The sequence below is a fragment of the Montipora capricornis genome, chromosome 3, assembly GCF_036669925.1.
Source record: "Montipora capricornis isolate CH-2021 chromosome 3, ASM3666992v2, whole genome shotgun sequence".
Lineage (NCBI taxonomy): Eukaryota > Metazoa > Cnidaria > Anthozoa > Scleractinia > Acroporidae > Montipora > Montipora capricornis.
Window position 1 is genome coordinate 66,003,726 of NC_090885.1, and position 5,000 is coordinate 66,008,725.

General features: G+C 38.6%; 1 protein-coding gene across 3 annotated transcripts in view; it reads left to right on the forward strand.

Moving 5' to 3' along the window:
- LOC138043769 (tachykinin-like peptides receptor 99D) overlaps positions 1–5,000 on the forward strand; it is an 18,571-nt gene that overhangs the window by 672 nt on the left and 12,899 nt on the right. Inside the window, exon 1 of one of the 3 annotated variants that reach the window (XM_068890196.1) lies at positions 3,279–3,365. The exons of 1 other annotated variant lie outside the window; for it this stretch is intronic. The gene's annotated coding sequence lies outside the window, so the exon portion shown is untranslated. One more of the 3 variants, XM_068890193.1, reaches the window with a different exon arrangement.

A 5,000-nucleotide genomic window follows, 5' to 3' on the forward strand; every position in this document is an offset into this window, starting at 1 on the left:
TTAACACAACTCGGACCCTCAAGATCTATAGTCAACCTGTCTCTTCACCTCTACTGACTACGACGAAGAACATGTTCAACCCCATTACTTACTTTTGTGTAATAAGTCAATTGATATCCATGTATAATGACCAAAACTAATCCTAACTTGACCCTAATTTTTCCCTAGGCTTAATTTAGGCTTCAAAAAGGTTTCTTCAATTCATCTCCTGAGTGCGTATTCAACCTATAGGTAAAATGCACTTGCTCCCACAATGTGCGTGCAAAAGTGGCAGTGGACTCTATACTTTGAGGAGTTTGGTTACGCGACACACACATTTGCACCAACATCGTCGCCGTATGTTTAACGTTTGTCGGCTTTTAGAGCTGGCCTTATAAATAATCCTTTTACATTTTGATAAGCGGTTTTAAATTCTCACAGGCAAGGGTTGTTGAATCTGTACTCGCTGAAATTCTATTATCAACTTACACACTGACGCCGGACTCGGCGGTTTTTAGCGTTTTCAAAGCCACCTTAAATTAAACCTGATGGTTTTCCAACACGTTAAGGCTCGTTTACACAGAGCGATTTTATCGCGCGACAAGAGTTGCGATCGAACGGCGATTTTACGGCGACAGCAAATCGCGCGTGTGAACAGCCGGCGATTTCACTGCGATTTGTAGCGCGACAGATCGCAGCCTTGTCGCCCCAATTCGAACATGCTCGAAATTCAGTGCAACTTTGCTGCGATTTTATCGCAGCTCGCGTCGCGCGATAAAATCGCTCTGTGTAAAGGAGAAGTACGTTCGACAGTCGCTGATTCGCTTTGGAAGCAAAGGAGAGCTTGAGGCATAGGTAGGGAAAGCGGAAACAATCTTATAGACCGAAGTTTGAGGATACGAACACAGTGTACTTCTTGAGATGGTTTCAAGGTTTGAACAGAGTTAGTCTCTCCCTCTACTAACTGGTTTGAAATACTAAGTTGCCCTTGGCTATAGAGCGTTTTCACATAAGGTCACGGTGGCCATGTTGGTATTCCAAAGTAATCCTCCGGGAATTAAACTCTGTTTTCATATAAATACTTTCCTTTGTTTCCGCAATCCAATATGGCTGCTGGTCACGTGAGTGAATACGCTCTATGCTCTGAATCAAACGTCGCACTTCTGACTAAAGTTCGACTAAAGTTAAGTTCGGCAGCGAATTCAGACGTCGAGTTTAATTGTGCCGGATTTATTTCATAAAACGTCGTGTTGTACAATGCTGCATAAAAGCATGCGCAGTCAATAAAAATATTAATGTTCACACGTTATAATAATGTATGCATTTCATTCGGGCAGAAATTCGACCTTTGATTCTGCCGCAAGCGGCTTAGCTTCTCGCAGTTTGAGATCTTGTTCAATCATCTGGCTGTTAAGTTGTCTGGCTCTATTAAGTTCACCATGGAGACGGAGAGTAATAGGATGCTTCCTTTTTTGGGCACCCAGCTGCTCAACAAACATACACATGTTGAGACCAAGGTGTGCGTTAAACCCACAAATACTGTCCTCCTGCTACACTACAAGAGTTATGTAGATGACCGGTACAAATGTGGATTATTAAAAACGATGCTTGATCGTGCATTTCGACTTTCATCCAATTGGCACTACTTCTCTGAAGAATCTGATCGACTGAAATTATTGTTTTCTCGACTACAATATCCTGACAAACTTGTCAACTCTTCCATTTTACGGTTTGTTGCCGCCAAACTTCAGATCAACCTGTTTCGGCCTCACCTACTGTCAGCGATCGATCAGACCCAATTCGTGTTGTCCGACCGTTTAATGATCAGGCCTCAGCTGATATTGCGCGTTTGCAACTTAAAAATTTAAGTCATAAGATCCACAAGACCTTTCAGCCCGTTTTTGTCTGCCAGAAGATTGAACAAGATCTCAAACTGCGAGAAGCTAAGCCGCCGATTATGAACCAACAGTGCCTAGTTCCAAAAGATCTTGCAAAGAATTTTAGTGTTTTGATGAAGTGAACGAACAAATTTGACTGCCTCGTATTATGAAATGTTCTTTATTCAAAAGTTAAGACCTTAGCTACTCTTAATGTGCATTCGGACTCAATTCGTGCTAAGATTTTTAATTAGCTTTTACTAGCTTTCTCTTTGTATGTTTTTATTGACCGTTTACACCTGCAAATATTTTTATTCTTCTTATATGCATATATCATATATATTCACTTGAACTACTTGCAGAATAAGACATCATGTCTCGAGTATCACATCCTGATGATGCATGTATCACATAATTATCTGATGATCGGTCGAATGTGATACTCGAGACGTGATGTCTTATTCTGCAAGTAGTTCAAGTTATTCAAACGCATTCCTAGCCTGGGCAATTACTATTTCTTTAAGACATATATATTCACTGTTTCAATTTTACCACTCACTTGATAATTACCGAAGTACGGTCGAAACGTCTATTATGTTTATATTAAAAAAAGCCTATATTGCTTATGGCTTACTAGAGTTAAATTTTAAATGACGTATATCTACACAAATTATTAATTAAGTCAGGCAATTACTGCATTGACAGCAGCCGGTAAAATGTTCTTACTTTCAAAGTCTACCAAAGGATGATACATTATAGGTGCATTTTTTACAACTAATGGCAACTGATTCCAGATACGTGAGACTATATCAGATAAAGTATATGAGTCATAAAGAAAATCTACTATTATATGAAGTTTGTACTACATGTACATGTATTTCCGGCTCTGAGTGTTGTTGATATGTTAGTGAGGCTACGAGTACGCCCACATTGCATGCCTATTTATGTAGTTCGACCATGTGCTCGATGTGAGATGGCGACTGATTATTAGACCGTTTGTTTGTGTTCAATCCTCGCCTGGATTCTATACTTTAACGAAGCAAATCAACACTGAGGAAAGTTCCCATGTTTTCTTCTCCTGTTTTGATAACCATCGGGAAAATGTAGTTCTCTTGTGATGCTGAATGTTGACACCGGTAAATGTGACATATAACTTTTTGGGGCCTCGGGATTCGGGGATAATCGGACTGAAAAAAAGTTGAACCCAGGACCTTCCTTTTTTCAGATCAGTATTCTAACACTGTGCTGGGAGACTCGCGTGATGTCTGATGCACATTTATAGCACACATATATCTGTTTACAAATTTTAACACGCCGACCTTTTTGGGGAAAGCCTTTGTTTTGACAGTAAAAAGGTTTATATTGATGTTAGATGATGTAATGTGGATTAGCTATTTTTCTGGCAAGTAGCGGACACGTTTCAGCTAGTTATCGTGATAATGGTGTTGGGAAATCCTCTCGAAACTGGAAGATCGAAATATCATTCCAGAAAACATTTTTCAGTTTAAGGTTTGCACATTTAAGTAATATCTTGACGCGGGAAAAAATACTCTTTGACATGTTGATAAACTTGCCTAACATGAGTTCTCGTAAGACAGCTAAATTTTGGTCATTTTAATGGGAATCAGGTTCAGTTTAAGATTTAGAATGAAACTGCGAGCGTGGTTTAATAATCTCATTGAATAAAATAGTAAATCAGTAAGCCCAGAGCGGCAGAAAGTATTGCCAAAACGAGTTAACTATCTTAGCTTAAATTCTTACGGATGCATGAGATTACGTTAATTTTCTCTATCCGGTGATATAGATGACAATCTATGTTAAGATGAGCCTAATCATGATCAGGCCACATGGGGTGAAAATCGGTGCAGTTGACGTGTATAACATCAAACCGCTTACATTAGTTAACAATTTAGAAAAAAATAACGAGGTTCAATCCAGTTTCAACAATTTTCAAGAAGCTGTACTAGTAAGAAGAATAGAATCTACACCGGCACCATTTTCACGACGACAATGTCATGCTATGATATCATGTGAAACACCAATAATTGCTTAACAAGGTGTATTCATAATGATGTGACGTAACACGTTACCATAGCAAAGAAGAGCCACCTAAAACACTGTATTTTATTTTAAAAAGCTCACAACTCAAAAACAAACTTAGTGACCTCATTGTTTTGGCTGGGAAGTGATAATTTGTTCTCTCTATGAGATAAAACTCTTCACAAGATTTAAAAAAAAAATTCTTGAGAGGATTCAGAGCCAATTTAACGGACGGAAATTTATTAGATTGGGTCTGAATCCACTCCACAGCCTTTTTTAAACTTTGCAGAGAGTTTCGTTATAGCCTGTTAAATGAATTTACCACTTTCTAGCGCTGAAAGAAAAACAGGGGGCCACCGAGTTCGTGCTTGCGTTAGAAGCGTTTAGGAAAATCTATAGGGTGTTCAAACAGCTTTTTGTAGCTACGGTGACAGCCTACATCATCTTGTTACTAGTAAGCCATAAATGATGTGTCATATGAAACCATAACATTGCCTTTACGTGAAACAGTGTTGTAGAATCAGTTCCTACTAATAAGACATTCCCTTGAAATTGTTGAAACTGATTTGAGCCACGTTAATATGTATATTACAAGTATAGGGTGGGATGATAAGTCTGTAGAAACATAACAAAAGTTCTATTCGGAAGCATTTAAAAGGTCCCCTCTACGTTTTTAATTGGCGCCCACCATATTTTCTGCTCATTAAACAAAGTTCTTACAAGGAACTTTGGCAACAGATGTTCTCTAGATTTCTCACGTCATGTGTCACTTTAAATAGTGCGGCACTGAACGTCCATTACAATGTAGTCTCTTGTTCATCACAGAAAGTGCTGGCTGTCTAATGAGCTATACGCCACTTCCATTTTCCGTTTACTTTTTATCATGTTACTGATGAAATGTCAGTATTGTTAAGTAGGGAACCAATTTCCTTTTACCTAAATGTTGTATTTCGTTCTATATTCATTACTTTCAAATTAATCATCGCCCAAATGCAAGTCCGCAACAGACAACGTCACTTTATAAGGATTCAACATCCTGTCACAGTTAGTGGTTCTTATTAGCGATGTTATTAGTTTTACTTCTCATAAATAACCACCGACGTA